The sequence below is a fragment of the Schistocerca serialis genome, chromosome 8 (genome assembly GCF_023864345.2).
Source record: "Schistocerca serialis cubense isolate TAMUIC-IGC-003099 chromosome 8, iqSchSeri2.2, whole genome shotgun sequence".
Taxonomy (NCBI): domain Eukaryota; kingdom Metazoa; phylum Arthropoda; class Insecta; order Orthoptera; family Acrididae; genus Schistocerca; species Schistocerca serialis.
In genome coordinates this window covers 527217195-527233177 of record NC_064645.1, presented here as the reverse complement: position 1 = coordinate 527233177, position 15983 = coordinate 527217195, and the positions used below count along the sequence as shown (strand labels likewise).

General features: G+C 44.1%; 1 pseudogene; it reads left to right on the top strand.

The window, feature by feature from the left end:
* The first annotated feature begins 15152 nt into the window (after positions 1 to 15152).
* LOC126417426 (5S ribosomal RNA) lies at positions 15153 to 15270 on the top strand (annotated as a pseudogene).
* The last annotated feature ends 713 nt before the right edge of the window (positions 15271 to 15983 follow it).

Sequence of the window (15983 nt, the reverse complement as noted above, 5' to 3'; positions counted from 1 at the left end):
CTTATTGCTCATAACTGCAATTAAATTTTAATTTACAGTGCTTATGATTGTCTGTGTAGAACCGTGACTAGTGTCGAAGCAGTGTTAAAGAGTGAAATAACTTAAACAAAATCAATGAAACGTACATGTGAAATAATGATCAAGTTAGAAAAATCATTTGTTGCATTCAGCACAAACACCAAACACGAAAATATCTACGTCTGTGCGGCGAAAATATTTAAAGGAACACTAGGTTCTGTTTCCACATAGAATCACAAGCGATCGCACAAAACATCTATTTCAAAATAATCCTTCAAGTACCGTACGACGATGACAAAAATTTTTGCTAGTGCTTGCACATCAGTCCAGTATAAAATAGGTACGACATATTACCTTAGATGAACAAGACCTGGGAAGCTTACAGGTAAAAGTGAATAAAAATTAAAATTCTTTCTTTACATACTTAATTTACATTTTTGCATGAAACTATAGTTTTCGCCCTATGAAACACTATATGTCAGATATACAATGAAGAGCCAAAGACGCTGGTGCATCTGACTAATATCGTGTAGAGTCCCAGCGGGCATGCTGAAGTGCCACAACACGACGTGGCACGGACTTGACTAATGTGTGAAGTGGTGCTGGAAAGAGCTGACACCATGTACCCTGCTGAGCTGTTCATAAATCCGTAAGTGTACTAGGGGGCGGACATATCTTCTGAACAGCACGTTTCAAGGCATCCCAGGTATGCTCAATAATCGTTGATGCTCTGGGGAGTTTGGTGGGTAGTGAAAGTGTTTAAACGCAGTTTCTGGAGCTACTGTGTAGCGATTCTGGACGTGTGGGATGTCGCAATGTCCTACTGGAATTACCTGAGTCTGTCGGAATGCACAATGGACATGAATGGAGGTAAGTGATCAGACAGATTGGTTACGTACGTGTCACTAACCAGAATCGTATCTAGACCTATCAGGGGTCCCATATCACTGCAACTGCAAACACCCCATACTACTACAGCTTGAACAGTCACTTGCTAACATGCAGGGTTCAAGGATTCTCCATACGCTCCGCTCGATACAATTTGAAACGTAACTCGTCCAACCAGGCAACATGTTTCCAGTCATCAACAGTCCAATGTCGTGTTGACGGGCCCAGGAGAGGACTAAAGCATTGTGTCGTGCAGTCAGCAAGGGTACATGAGAGGGCCTTCGGCTCCGGCAGCCCTTACATCTACATCTACATCTATACTCCGCAAGCCACCCAACGGTGTGTGGCGGAGGGCACTTTACGTGCCACTGTCATTACCTCCCTTTCCTGTTTCAGTCGCGTATGGTTCGCGGGAAGAACGACTGTCTGAAAGCCTCCGTGCGCGCTCTAATCCCTCTAATTTTACATTCGTGATCTCCTCGGGAGGTATAAGTAGGGGGAAGCAATATATTCGATACCTCATCCAGAAACGCACCATCTCGAAACCTGGCGAGCAAGCTACACCGCGATGCAGAGCGCCTCTCTTGCAGAGTCTGCCACTTGAGTTTATTAAACATTTCCGTAACGCTATCACCGTTACCAAATAACCCTGTGACGAAACGCGCCGCTCTTCTTTGGATCTTCTCTATCTCCTCCGTCAGACCGATCTGGTACGGATCCCACACTGATGAGCAATACTCAAGTATAGGTCGAACGAGTGTTTTGTAAGCCACCTCTTTGTTGATGGACTACATTTTCTAAGCACTCTCCCAATGAATCTCAACCTGGTACCCGCCTTACCTACAATTAACTTTATATGATCATTCCACTTCAAATCGTTCCGCACGCATACTCCCAGATAATTTACAGAAGTAACTGCTACCAGTGTTTGTTCCGCTATCATATAATCATACAATAAAGGATCCTTCTTTCTATGTATTCGCATTACATTACATTTGTCTATGTTAAGGGTCAGTTGCCACTCCCTGCACCAAGTGCCTATCCGCTGCAGATCTTCCTGCATTTCGCTACAATTTTCAAATGCTGCAACTTCTCTGTATACCACAGCATCATCCGCGAAAAGCTGCATGGAACTTCCGACACTATCTACTAGGTCATTTATGTATATTGTGAAAAGCAATGGTCCCATAACACTCTCCTGTGGCACGCCAGAGGTTACTTTAACGTCTGTAGACGTCTCTCCATTGATAACAACATGCTGTGTTCTGTTTGCTAAAAACTCATCAATCCAGCCACACAGCTGGTCTGATATTCCGTAGGCTCTTACTTTGTTTATCAGGCGACAGTGCGGAACTGTATCGAACGCCTTCCGGAAGTCAAGAAAAATAGCATCTCCCTGGGAGCCTGTATCTAATATTTTCTGGGTCTCATGAACAAATAAAGCGAGTTGGGTCTCACACGATCGCTGTTTCCGGAATCCATGTTGATTCCTACATAGTAGATTCTGGGTTTCCAAAAACGACATGATACTCGAGCAAAAAACATGTTCTAAAATTCTACAACAGATCGACGTCAGAGATATAGGTCTTTAGTTTTGCGCATCTCCTCGACGACCCTTCTTGAAGACTGGGACTATCTGTGCTCTTTTCCAATCATTTGGAATCCTCCGTTCCTCTAGAGACTTGCGGTACACGGCTGTTTGAAGGGGGGCAAGTTCTTTCGCGTACTCTGTGTAGAATCGAATTGGTATCCCGTCAGGTCCAGTGGACGTTCCTCTATTGAGTGATTCCAGTTGCTTTTCTATTCCTTGGACACTTATATCGATGTCAGCGAATTTTTTCGTTTGTGCGAGGATTTAGAGAAGGAACTGCAGTGCGGTCTTCCTCTGTGAAACAGCTTTGGAAAAAGGTGTTTAGTATTTCAGCTTTACGCGTGTCATCCTCTGTTTCAATGCCATTATCATCCCGTAGTGTCTGGATATGCTGTTTCGAGCCACTTACTGATTTAACGTAAGACCAGAACTTCCTAGGATTTTCTGCCAAGTCGGTACATAGAATTTTACTTTCGAATTCACTGAACGCTTCACGCATAGCCCTCCTTACGCTAACTTTGACATCGTTTAGCTTCTGTTTGTCGGAGAGGTTTTGGCTGCGTTTAAACTTGGAGTGGAGCTCTCTTTGCTTTCGCATTAGTTTCCTAACTTTGTTGTTGTACCACGGTGGGTTTTTCCCGTCCCTCACAGTTTTACTCGGCACGTACCTGTCTAAAACACATTTTACGATTGCCTCGAACTTTTCCCATAAGCTCTCAACATTGTCAGTGTCGGAAAAGAAATTTTCGTTTTGATCTGTTAGGTAGTCTGAAATCTGCCTTCTATTACTCTTGCTAAACAGATAAACCTTTCTCCCTTTTTTTATATTCCTATTAACTTCCATATTCAGGGATGCTGCAACGGCCTTATGATCACTGATTCCCTGTTCTGTACATACAGAGTCGAAAAGTTCGGGTCTGTTTGTTATCAGTAGGTCCAAGATGTTATCTCCACGAGTCGGTTCTCTGTTTAATTGCTCGAGGTAATTTTCGGATGGTGCACTCAGTATAATGTCACTCGATGCTCTGTCCCTACCACCCGTCCTAAACATCTGAGTGTCCCAGTCTGTATCTGGTAAATTGAAATCTCCACCTAAGACTATAACATGCTGAGAAAATTTATGTGAAATGTATTCCAAATTTCCTCTCAGTTGTTCTGCCACTAATGCTGCTGAGTCGGGAGGTCGGTAAAAGGAGCCAATTATTAACCTAGTTCGGTTGTTGAGTGTAACCTCCACCCATAATAAATCACAGGAACTATCCACTTCTACTTCACTACAGGATAAACTACTTCTAACAGCGACGAACACTCCACCACCGGTTGCATGCAATCTATCCTTTCTAAACACCGTCTGTACCTTTGTAAAAATTTCGGCAGAATTTATCTCTGGCTTAAGCCAGCTTTCTGTACCTATAACGATTTCAGCTTCGGTGCTTTCTATCAGTGCTTGAAGTTCTGGTACTTTACCAACGCAGCTTCGACAGTTGACAATTACAATACCGATTGCTGCTTGGTCCCCGCATGTCCTGACTTTGGCCCGCACCCGTTGAGGCTGTTGCCCTTTCTGTACTTGCCCAAGGCCATCTAACCTAAAAAACCGCCCAGCCCACGCCACACAACCCCTGCTACCCGTGTAGCCGCTTGTTGCGTGTAGTGGACTCCTGACCTATCCAGCGGAACCCGAAACCCCACCACCCTATGGCGCAAGTCGAGGAATCTGCAGCCCACACGGTCGCAGAACCGTCTCAGCCTCTGATTCAGACCCTCCACTCGGCTCTGTACCAAAGGTCCGCAGTCAGTCCTGTCGAAGATGCTGCAGATGGTGAGCTCTGCTTTTATCCTGCTAGCGAGACTGGCAGTCTTCACCAAATCAGACAGCCGCTGGAAGCCAGAGAGGATTTCCTCCGATCCATAGCGACACACATCATTGGTGCGGACATGAGCGACCACCAGCAGATGGGTGCACCCTGTACCCTTCATGGCATCCGGAAGGACCCTTTCCACATCTGGAATGACTCCCCCGGTAGGCACACGGAGTGCACATTGGTTTTCTTCCCCTCTCTTGCTGACATTTCCCTAAGGGGCCCCATTACGCGCCTGACGTTGGAGCTCCCAACTACCAGTAAGCCCACCCTCTGCGACTGCCCGGATCTTGCAGACAGAGGGGCAACCTCTGAACAGGACAAGCAGCCATGTCAGGCCGAAGATCAGTATCAGCCTGAGACAGAGCCGGAAACCGGATCGTTAGACAAACTGGAGAGGCTTTCCGTTCAGCCCTCCGGAATGTCTTTCGTCCCCTGCCACACCTTGAGACGACCTCCCACTTTACCACAGGTGAGGGATCAGCATCAATGCGGGCAGTATCCCGGGCAACCACAGTCGTAGTCCGATCAGGGGATGCGTGGGACGAGCTGGCCGTTCCCGACAAACCCCCAACCGGACCCCCACAGTGATGCCCATTGGCAACAGCCTCAAGCTGTGTGACCGAAGCCAACACTGTCTGAAGCTGGGAGCGAAGGGATGCCAACTCAGCCTGCATCCGAACACAGCAGTTGCAGTCCCTATCCATGCTAAAAACTGTTTTGCAAAGAACGTCTGAACTAATCTACAGAAAGCGCAAACAAAACAAAATTTAAACGGTTATTAAAATACAAGATTGCCTAGTAAATGCAGTAATGCTGCTACTTGCGCGCTGCTGACACTGCTCGTCGGCGGAAGGAGACTACGCGAATTTACGCTATTCAGGTACTAAAACGCGATGCTACAACTCTCAAATACTATAATACGCCCGAAATTTATGAATTAAACTATGCAAGTACCAAAAACAGGCAAAGAAATTAAGAATTAAACTATGTAACAAATGAGTGAGCTAGGAGTATACGACTTGCTGCTCAGCTGCTTATCCAACTGCGGCAGGGAGCACACCGACTGTGACCAACCGACACTGGCCGTTCAAAACAAAAACAGAAGACAAACGACTACGCGAATTTACACTATTCAGTTACTAAAACGCGATGCTACAACTCTCAAATACTATAATACGCCCGAAATTTATGAATTAAACAATGCAAGTACCAAAAACACGCAAAGAAATTAAGAATTAAACTATGTAACAAATGAGTGAGCTAGGAGTATACGACTTGCTGCTCAGCTGCTTATCCAACGGCGGCTGGGAGCACACTGACTGTGACCAACCGACACTGGCCGTTCAAAACAAAAACAGAAGACAAACGACTACGCGAATTTACACTACTCAGGTACTAAAACGCGATGCTACAACTCTCAAATACTATAATAAGCCCGAAATTTATGAATTAAACATTGCAAGTACCAAAAACACGCAAAGAAATTAAGAATTAAACTATGTAACAAATAAGTGAGCTAAGAGTATACGACTTGCTGCTCAGCTGCTTATCCAACTGCGGCAGGGAGCGCACTGAGTGTGACCAACCGACACTGGCCGTTCAAAACAAAAACAGAAGACAAACGACTACGCGAATTTACACTATTCAGGTACTAAAACGCGATGCTACAACTCTCAAATACTATAATACGCCCGAAATTTATGAATTAAACAATGCAAGTACCAAAAACACGCAAAGAAATTAAGAATTAAACTATGTAACAAATGAGTGAGCTAGGAGTATACGACTTGCTGATGCAGCTGCTTATCCACCGGCGGCAGGGAGCACACTGACTGTGACAAACCGACACTGACCGTTCAAAACAAAAACAGAAGACAAACGACTACGCGAATTTACACTATTCAAGTACTAAAACGCGATGCTACAACTCTCAAATACTATAATACGCCCGAAATTAATGAATTAACAATGCAAGTACCAAAAACAAGCAAAGATATTAAGAATTAAACTATGTAACAAATGAGTGAGCTAGGAGTATACGACTTGCTGCTCAGCTGCTTATCCAATGGCGGCAGGGAGCACACTGACTGTGATCAACCGACACTGGCCGTTCGAAACAAAAACAGAAGACAAACGACTACGCGAATTTACACTATTCAGGAACTAAAACGCGATGCTACAACTCTCAAATACTATAATACGCCCGAAATTTATGAATTAAACAATGCAAGTACCAAAAACACGCAAAGAAATTAAGAATTAAACTATGTAACAAATGAGTGAGCTAGGAGTATACGACTTGCTGATGCAGCTGCTTATCCACCGGCGGCAGGGAGCACACTGACTGTGACCAACCGACACTGACCGTTCAAAACAAAAACAGAAGACAAACGACTACGCGAATTTACACTATTCAGGTACTAAAACGCGATGCTACAACTCTCAAATACTATAATACGCCCGAAATTAATGAATTAAACAATGCAAGTACCAAAAACACGCAAAGATATTAAGAATTAAACTATGTAACAAATGAGTGAGCTAGGAGTATACGACTTGAAGCTCAGCTGATTATCCAACGGCGGCAGGGAGCACACTGACTGTGACCAACCGACACTGGCCGTTCAAAACAAAAACAGAAGACAAACGACTACGCCAATTTACACTATTCAGGTACTAAAACGCGATGCTACAACTCTCAAATACTATAATACGCCCGAAATTTATGAATTAAACAATGCAAGTACCAAAAACACGCAAAGAAATTAAGAATTAAACTATGTAACAAATGAGTGAGCTAGGAGTATACGACCTGCTGATGCAGCTGCTTATCCAACGGCGGCTGGGAGCACACTTATCGATGATGTTTCGCTGAACGGTTCGCACGCTGACACTTGTTGACGGCCCAGCATTTAAATCTACAGCAAATTGCTGAAGGGTTACATTTATGTCACGTTGAACGATTCTCTTCAGTCGTCGTTGGTATCGTTCTTGCAGGATCTTTTCCCAGCCACAGCGATGTCCGAGATTTGATGTTTTACCGGATTCCTGATAATCGTGGTACACTCTTGAAACGGTCGTACAGGAACATCCCCACTTCATCGTACCTCTGAGATGCTGTGTCCCCAATGCCGATGCCGACAGCAGGGCCGTATTCTGCCTGTTTACATATGTTTGTAATAATTGAATACACATGCCTATACCAATTACTTTGGGATATCACTCTATTTTGTTGTTTTCCTTTAAGTTTGTTATTCATTGACAATGATTCTTTACGAATTCAGAATTCAGATAATGTTATTTGCTCTTAGTGGCTGCTCTTGGATTCAGATATTTAACATGCTGGCTGTAAGTTGTTTGTCACGGTGCATGCTAGCTTTCCAGCACAGACAATCGTTGGCTCGTGATGATAATGGGGCAAAGTGCCGGAAGATGTAAGGAGAAGGTATAAATATTTCTTTTCATCAGAAGGTATGTATCGTAAAGTTATACTGTAGTTAGACTGAAGGAATAAAATTACACATAGGTATTCTTCTATAATGTATTCACCAGAATTCAAACAACAACGAATGTGAACGTGATGATGCGGGATAAATAATCAATCGCATATGTTTCAAGTAAATGAAAAGGTGGAGGGAAATTTTAAAACTTGGCCTAGCTACGTTAAAAATAGTACATATCCTCCTGATACTGATGGTCCGTTACAACAGCTTTAAAACTATTTTCTGAAAACTGTCTTAACAAGTATGGGCCAGAGGCGAGGTTCACGTCTTGCCAGTGACAATGAGTTTAAAATGCGACAGCAGTTGTAAGGAGATCCATCTCAACCAGTTTCCGGATGATCGTTGCAATGGTAACTACATGCAGTGAAGGATTGGATTCGTGTACCTCGTCAAAGATTAGTGCTCACAGGTATAAAGATGCACGTCTTCAATGGTTTAAACGGCATAGAAACTGGGCAGCATCTGCCCTTGAGCTGTATGGTGTGATACGACGGTTCGCAATTTCGCCTCATTTGAAATGGCAAGGCATCGAATTCACCGACGGCTCAATTGGGAAGTGTGTGGTGGTTTGGTGGTGTTTTTACCGTATAATTACTCATTCAGGCTGCCACGAACATGTGTTGGGACATTCTCGAGCGTCCTGACGTTCCAAGTGGTTAAATTTGCGCTTTCGTTCGAGTGTTCACATCAGCCATTGCGAAGTGGTGAGCGTATCGCGATTGCTGCTGCCGTCTTTTCTTAGCGGTGGTTCAAAATGGTCCAAATGGCTCTGAGCACTATGGGACTTAACTTCTAAGGTCATCAGTCCCCTAGAACTTAGAACTACTTAAACCTAACTAACCTAAGGACATCACACACATCCATGCCCGAGGCAGGATTCGAACCAGCGACCGTAGCGGTCGCGCGGTTCCAGACTGTAGCGCCTTTAACCGCTTGGCCACCCCGGCCGGCTCTTAGCGGTGGTGCTGTATGTGACGTCACTAGTGCTCGATAGGAACCCACGAGATACACAGGTCCTGCAAAGAAGTTGTGATGTCACCTTTACCGAAAAGGTCGCAAATGCTCGTCTGCGTCCGGGATCAGGCGGGAAATTTGTGTGAATGGAAGCGTACGCAGTTAATTCCTTGACTGTGTCCTGTGTTATCGAGGGCTTGACTGTAAGTGAAAATGTGGCTACAAAGTCTTAATCTAGCGTGAAACAGTAAACACGATCCTCGCCGGAGGAGGCAGTTGCTACTCGCAACACTTGTGCAGTCAGGTGCCGTGGCACATGCCACAGTGCCTGTACATCTCGTTGGTCCCATGCTCACTCAAGCGCCCCTCGCGCAAGCTTCACACTTCCGATGTGCATGTCCCAAGCTGTGCCATTGGCCTTGTTGGGGGCCTTGTCACATTTTTATCACTTTATCTTCTTTTGTAATCCTATTCTAGGAATAATTTGTCCGTTTGTAATATCTCTGATACCTCCCAACAAGGGTGGGGATAATTTTAAGGAAAAACACATGAGAGGTGGGCCCACACAATCGTTATTTGCCGTTTCATGGAATGCACTTTTTTGCTTAACACAATATTATAATTACAATTTTAGTAACACATTGATAAAAGAGCAAAAATGTTCATAATCATTTAACGATCTTGAACATGCCCAATTCGTAACAACGAACTCTAACAATTTATACCATTAACAGCAAGGTTTGAAACCAGGATTGTACGGTCGAAAAATAGAAGTAAGAAGTCACACCAAATAGGCGTGGTTGCAAGAGGATTGAACAAAGAGAAATTTTTCACTAAATTGCTTTACAATATCCACCACTAAGTGTACTAACAATTACCAGTCATGGGTAAAATGTTGCATAGATGGATAACGCCAATCCAAAATACAGGAAGGACAACAAGTCACGCCACTGATTGTGACCCTTAACAATGTATGAGTCTTAATAGAAATCCCTAATGCTATAAACTACGCAATACCCCAAAGTGCAAACAAAGCTGGCAAGGCATATAATTTAAATGTGACCCCCAACTGGTACACACAAGCAGAAACATTTACAATGGGCCTTAAATAAGTAGGCAATTGGCCAAATAACAAGAGAAACTTTGAGTACATGAAATTTAAATGTGCCTCCCAACTGGTACACACCACCACAAACATTGACAATGACCCTTAAACAAATATACAACTGTACAAAATACAAGATAAACAGATAAATGCAGCAGGTGCCTATCACAGCCAACAGGGAAGATGCCGGCTTGTTTCTCAGATAATGTTAGCTAATGACTGTGGATAAAGGAAAGGCTCTACCATTCATGTTGACAGCTGAAAGGCCGTAAAACGTAGCGCACTTCAGAGGTAACAATAAGGGTGCAACGTTTAAGGGAGCAGTTAAAGAGCATATATAAAGGGACGAAATCGGTTTCGCACAACACGGTTCAAACATCATAAACTTACTGAATTCACCATATAGGAGAGACTGATAATTCCCGATTAACCATCTGTACTCCGCCGTGGCACGGATCAAACGATCAACTTTGCTTCACTTGAGCCACCATGTAGCGGTTGGCAGAGGCACCAGATTGCCAACAAACCCAAACGTCATGCGTCGACGGAAGTGCCGCCGCAGCAGAAACTGAACAAGTCTCTGCTGCAGGCTCAGGTAACAGGGACGCTCCGTCCTCTGCCATAGCTACCCGGCCAACGCACAACATAAGGGAGCACTAACCGGCGCAAATAAAGATACAGACGAAAATCCCTAAGACGTAGGAAGGACTAACTTATCGTCGAAGTGACAAAACATACAAGTTACAGACTTAACAATCCATAAAATTACTTGTAAATCACAAGACGAAAAATGAGCTCCTGCTGATGCAATAATTAAAGCACACTCATCTACAAAGGGTGTCTTGCCTCTGACACAGGTTACGTTACAAATTGAATTTCGTGAAGTCAATTTGTAACAGAGAATACTCATACATTTGCATCGAATGTTGCCTGGAACAACAAATTACGAACAGTTACGCTGACCGATCATCACATCACAATCGCTCAGAGGCGCGTTAATATAACAGGTCCAATTCACATTAACAAAGACGTGGCCTTGCAGTATCAAGCAGTGAAAAACTTAAATAAAATATTTAACTCCACTCACATTTGAAGTAACCGTAACTTTCAGGATTCCCAGCTGGGGTGTCATTGCCTCCAGTCCATACAGACGCTCTTCGAGGTGCCATAAAATTTTAGCTTGCAGAGTAGGCCAGGATATTCTGACCAGGTAGCGCGTGACGTCCGCTTCTCATTGCGCAACTCGCCGCTGCCAATCCTTAAGCGATCCGACAAGACATGCCTCCGACCGATTTAACAACTCGCGGCTTCTCGAGCCTTGTACTGGACAGCCGGAGTTCCCTCAACAGCAACAACTTGCCAGCCATGCGCCTTTCATCCAACTGCACGAAACAGGCTCTCCAAACTAGCAACACACGGCTCTGCCAGTGACCCTAGCTCGTATCAAGCGATCAGATCGATTTTTGCCAACCCAAGTAGTGGCGCCGGTGGAGTGCCATGCCGCCAAAATTAAAGCTACCACGGCTTAGTCTCGTCGAACATAATTCGGTTTCCGTTTTCCAGAGCATGTTCTGCCACCATTGGTTTCTCAGGTTACCGTACGTGAAAACAGCTTTCGATTCTAAACAGCGCTGTTCAAACGTATAAAACCTGTCCTACAGAACAATGTCCTCACTCACGCAGTATTCTGCGTAATATGACCTATGTAATGCTGCATCGGTCCCATGAGCCGTTGAATTTTCACTTGAGTCTTGACTGAGAAGCCAATTCCATGCAGCATCAAGAGCCGGCTAATTTTTATTATTACTGAAGCACCGATCGACAAAAACGTAAGATAATTTTTTCTTCCTCGGGGGCCTTCTGCTTACGAGCCTTCGGGAAAAAATTTCATAATATTTTCGTCGTCATCGTTTGCTTTGAAGCCTTTCCATTAGTATCTCAGTCCTTTCGGCCAGTTTTCAGCCTTTCAAACACTCTCCGCTCGATGCTCCAACGTCCACAGAGCAAAATATTTCTGCGATGGGTGGTGGTAGCTGATTGTGTACAGAAGTCGCACTTTGTGGGTGGGCTTCCGGCAAATACAGTTGCTGGGACATCGATTTGCACTTTGGACGGCCAGAACGTCATTAAAGATCTCTATCTGTATCGTCAACCTGCTGTCACAGATATTGTAGATTAGACCCAAAAATATAGGACTTTCACCTCCATGAAGACAGACCACAGATGTGTTGTCGAAGTAGCGATGAAAACCACTAGGCTCTCCGGGAGCCGTGTCCAAGACTCATGCCCTCGTAGTATTCCATAAACACGTTGGCTGTATATGGAGCTAACGGGCTTCTCATCGCCAAGCGGTCCGTCTGGATGAAATGTTCTTCAACATACAAGAAATACGATGATGTCAAAGTACGCTTGAATAAATACACAACGGTATCGTACAAACGACGTGGCTATAGCCTCGAGAAAATTTTTTTGGTATATATAGCTACCAAACCACACATTCGTACTTGAACTAGGATGATCACATCAACACCCTCAGTGACAAAATACTTCCTTCGTGTTCAGTACACTGTGCACAGTGACATGTTCCAATATGAAAGAAATCATGTTTACAGGACAGCATAATTACGTACCTGCTTTGACGAACTCGCAGACATTCTATCGCACTTCAGCTGACCCCCTAAATCATACGATCGTATTCGTATATGAAATGTCTGAGGAACATCTTCGCAATTTGGTAGCTCTAAGGCAGTTCATTTCCAGCGTGCGGCTTCATTTCGACATTTTGTCCGCAAGAAAATTTTGGACCTTCTTGTTCACCGAACGGAAGCCATTATCAAAACTAAAAGCGATGATAGACGTGCGGCTGGTCCCGGAGGAGGTTCGAGTCCTCCCTCGGGCATGGGTGTGCGTGTTTGTCCTTAGGATAAATTAGGTTAAGTAGTGTGTAAACTTAAGGACTGATGACCTTAGCAGTTAAGTCCCATAACAGTTCACACACATTTGAACATATTTTGATGATAGACGGTATAAGTGTAAAGTCTTCTAGGATAATTTATTTTGTTATAATGTAGTCACATTGTACCTGTAAAGATTATAAACAATTTACAGATATCATTGAGTCATATAATTTGCTGCAAACCTGATTGAGATACAGGGTGATTATAAACTTTCAAAACGCAGTAGAAGTAACACTACTGGTCAGAATGACGTCAAACTGCAACGGATTATTATCGGAAGAAGAAAAACATAGTGTAAATATTGACCAATAGATGGCGCTCTATGTGTCAGAATACGTAAATGAAAACACTTGTCATGCGCACGACCTATTGAAGTTGGTATATATACGCCGGGTACACCGCTTTCCCTCATTTTGCGTCTGTGACGTTCGCCATGACTGTCTCACTGCAGGATCGCGTTCTCCTTGTAAAGCTGTATTACAAGAATGATGACTGTGCACAGGTCGCTTTCAGAAGTTCCGGACACTGAATGGTTTGTAAAAAGTCGTTGGTCCGATGACTGCCGTGGGCTGGAGAAAATGATTCGAAAATTCGAAAAGACGGGTTCCTTTTGTGTGCAACCTGGTAGAGGGATGAAACGAATGGATTCGACGTCAGTGGAAGGAGTGGCCATAGCAATGCATGGGGAGACGAGTGGTGGCGTGCATACGTGTAGTGCACGGAGAATTGCCCGAACATTGGACAAACCCGTGACCACAGTGCGTAAAATCCAGCGAAACATTCTTTTTTCCTATCTATTCAAAATTACCTATGTGCACCTGTTGCTTCCCGTTGACCTGCCAGCGAGAGAGATCTTTGCTTTAGAATTTCTTGGTTCAAATGGTTCAAATGGCTCTGAGCACTATGGGACTCAACTGCTGAGGTCATTAGTCCCCTAGAACTTAGAACTATTTAAACCTAACTAACCTAAGGACATCACAAACATCCATGCCCGAGGCAGGATTCGAACCTGCGACCGTAGCGGTCTTGCGGTTCCAGGCTGCAGTGCCTTTAACCGCACGGCCACTTCGGCAGGCTAGAATTTCTTGCTCGCATGGAAGTGGACAATGACTGGCCGTGGAAGATTTTGTTGACAGACAGAGCCCACTTCAAAATGGTTCAAGTGGCTCTCAGCACTATGGGACTTAACATCTGAGGTCATCAGTCCCCTAGAACTTAGAACTACTTAAACCTAACTAACCTAAGGACATCACACACATACATGCCAGAGGCAGGATTCGAACCTGCGACTGTAGCAGCAGCGCGGTTCCGGACTGAAGCGCCTAGAACCGCTTGGCCACAACGGTCGGCGAGCCCACTTCCTTCCCAAGGATACGCCAATACACAGAACTGTCGAATATGGGCAATGGAAAATCCACACGCATATCAACCAGTATCACTTCATCCTTAAAAGGTCACTTTGTGGTGCTGGTTTACGGCATCATTTTTCATAGGCCCATATGTATTCGAAGAGACAGGTGCTTCCGGTCCGGTTACCTGTACCGTCACTGGTAAGCGCTATGAGTGTCTCACGAACTGCAACATGGTCGCGTATACAAACAGTGATGCAATACTGTCCAATGTTTTTTATTTCAGCCTTTGGTCACAATTTGAATTCCTTAGACGATGACCGGTTTTAGTCCGTAATGACCTGCCTCAGATCTATAATATACAAATATACACACCTAGTGAGCAGTGTGTCTTTCAACATAATACAGCAATAGGTATCACAATATACTATCATACAACCAAGGGAGATGTACAGAAAATATGGTAAAACGTGCCTTTTTTACACCATGTCCTAGAGCGATACGATAATGGCATCGTCAAAACATATAAATATAATCAGCATAGCATCGTCATATAGATCTAAAATAAGGTGTAGAATAGGGCGCATCGTCCACACAGTAATTATTGCAACTGGCTACTGAAGTACAGTAGCTACCAAAAATCTGTTGGCCTACATCATCCCTAGATATCGCTACTGTCGGCTTAGATGTAGTCATCATTCATGCAAAAAAACATAATCTGATAAAAACACATTATGTAAAATACATGTAGCAAGCTTTTAAAATTGATAACTATCATGGAAAAAAATTGTGATACATTAAAAGACGAAAAGAGTTACCCATATGAAATTATTAAAAGGAAATATATGAATATAATAGGACCGATACTTTTTATGGTGAATTTACGGTCAACAATGAATATACGTATTACATTGCCTGTAGGGGCAACGGTCTTACCGCAGTGGATACACCGGTTCCCGTCAGATCGCCGAAGTTAAGCGCTATCGGGCGTGGTCGGCACTTGGATGGGTCACCATCCAGGCAACCATGCACTGTTGCAATTTTTCGGTGTGCACTGAGCCTCGTGATGCCAATTTAGGAGCTACTCGACCGAATAGTAGCGGCTTCGGTCCAGAATACCATCATAACGACCAGGAGAGCGGTGTGTTGACCCCGCGCCCCTCCTATCCGCATCCTCCACAGGGAACACGGCGGTCGGATGGTCCCGGTGAGCCACTCGTGGCCTTAAGACGGAATGCTTTCATTACATTGCCTGTAGAAACCTCTTAATTGTCTATGAAAGATGAAATGTCTATGTGACGCTTTAGGACATGGTGTAAAAAAGATCTGAAGATGGTCATTACGCAATGAAACCGGTCATCGTCTGCAGAATTCGTATTGTGATCAAAGACTGGAATAAAAACATTTAACAGTATTGGATCACTGTTTGTATACGCGACCATGTCGCAGTTGGTGAAACTAGTTCCGTGTCTGGCTTATGAAAGAGTCAAAAGGCTCTGTAATCTGAAGCAAAAAATCAGTATTGAGGTAGCCATTATCAGAATATTTGTTGCCAATAGGTGGCATATGCCATCATCGGATCAATATCGACGGCGTCTTTCTGGTAGCGTATGTATTTATATATTACGAACGGCTCATAAGTCTCACTTGTGCGCTGACATAGCTATCGCCCGAGTAAGACTCGGGAGCCCTCTCCAAAGGGTACACACTATAATATGATGACAAAACGAAGCATTCATAAGAACAGAGTCAC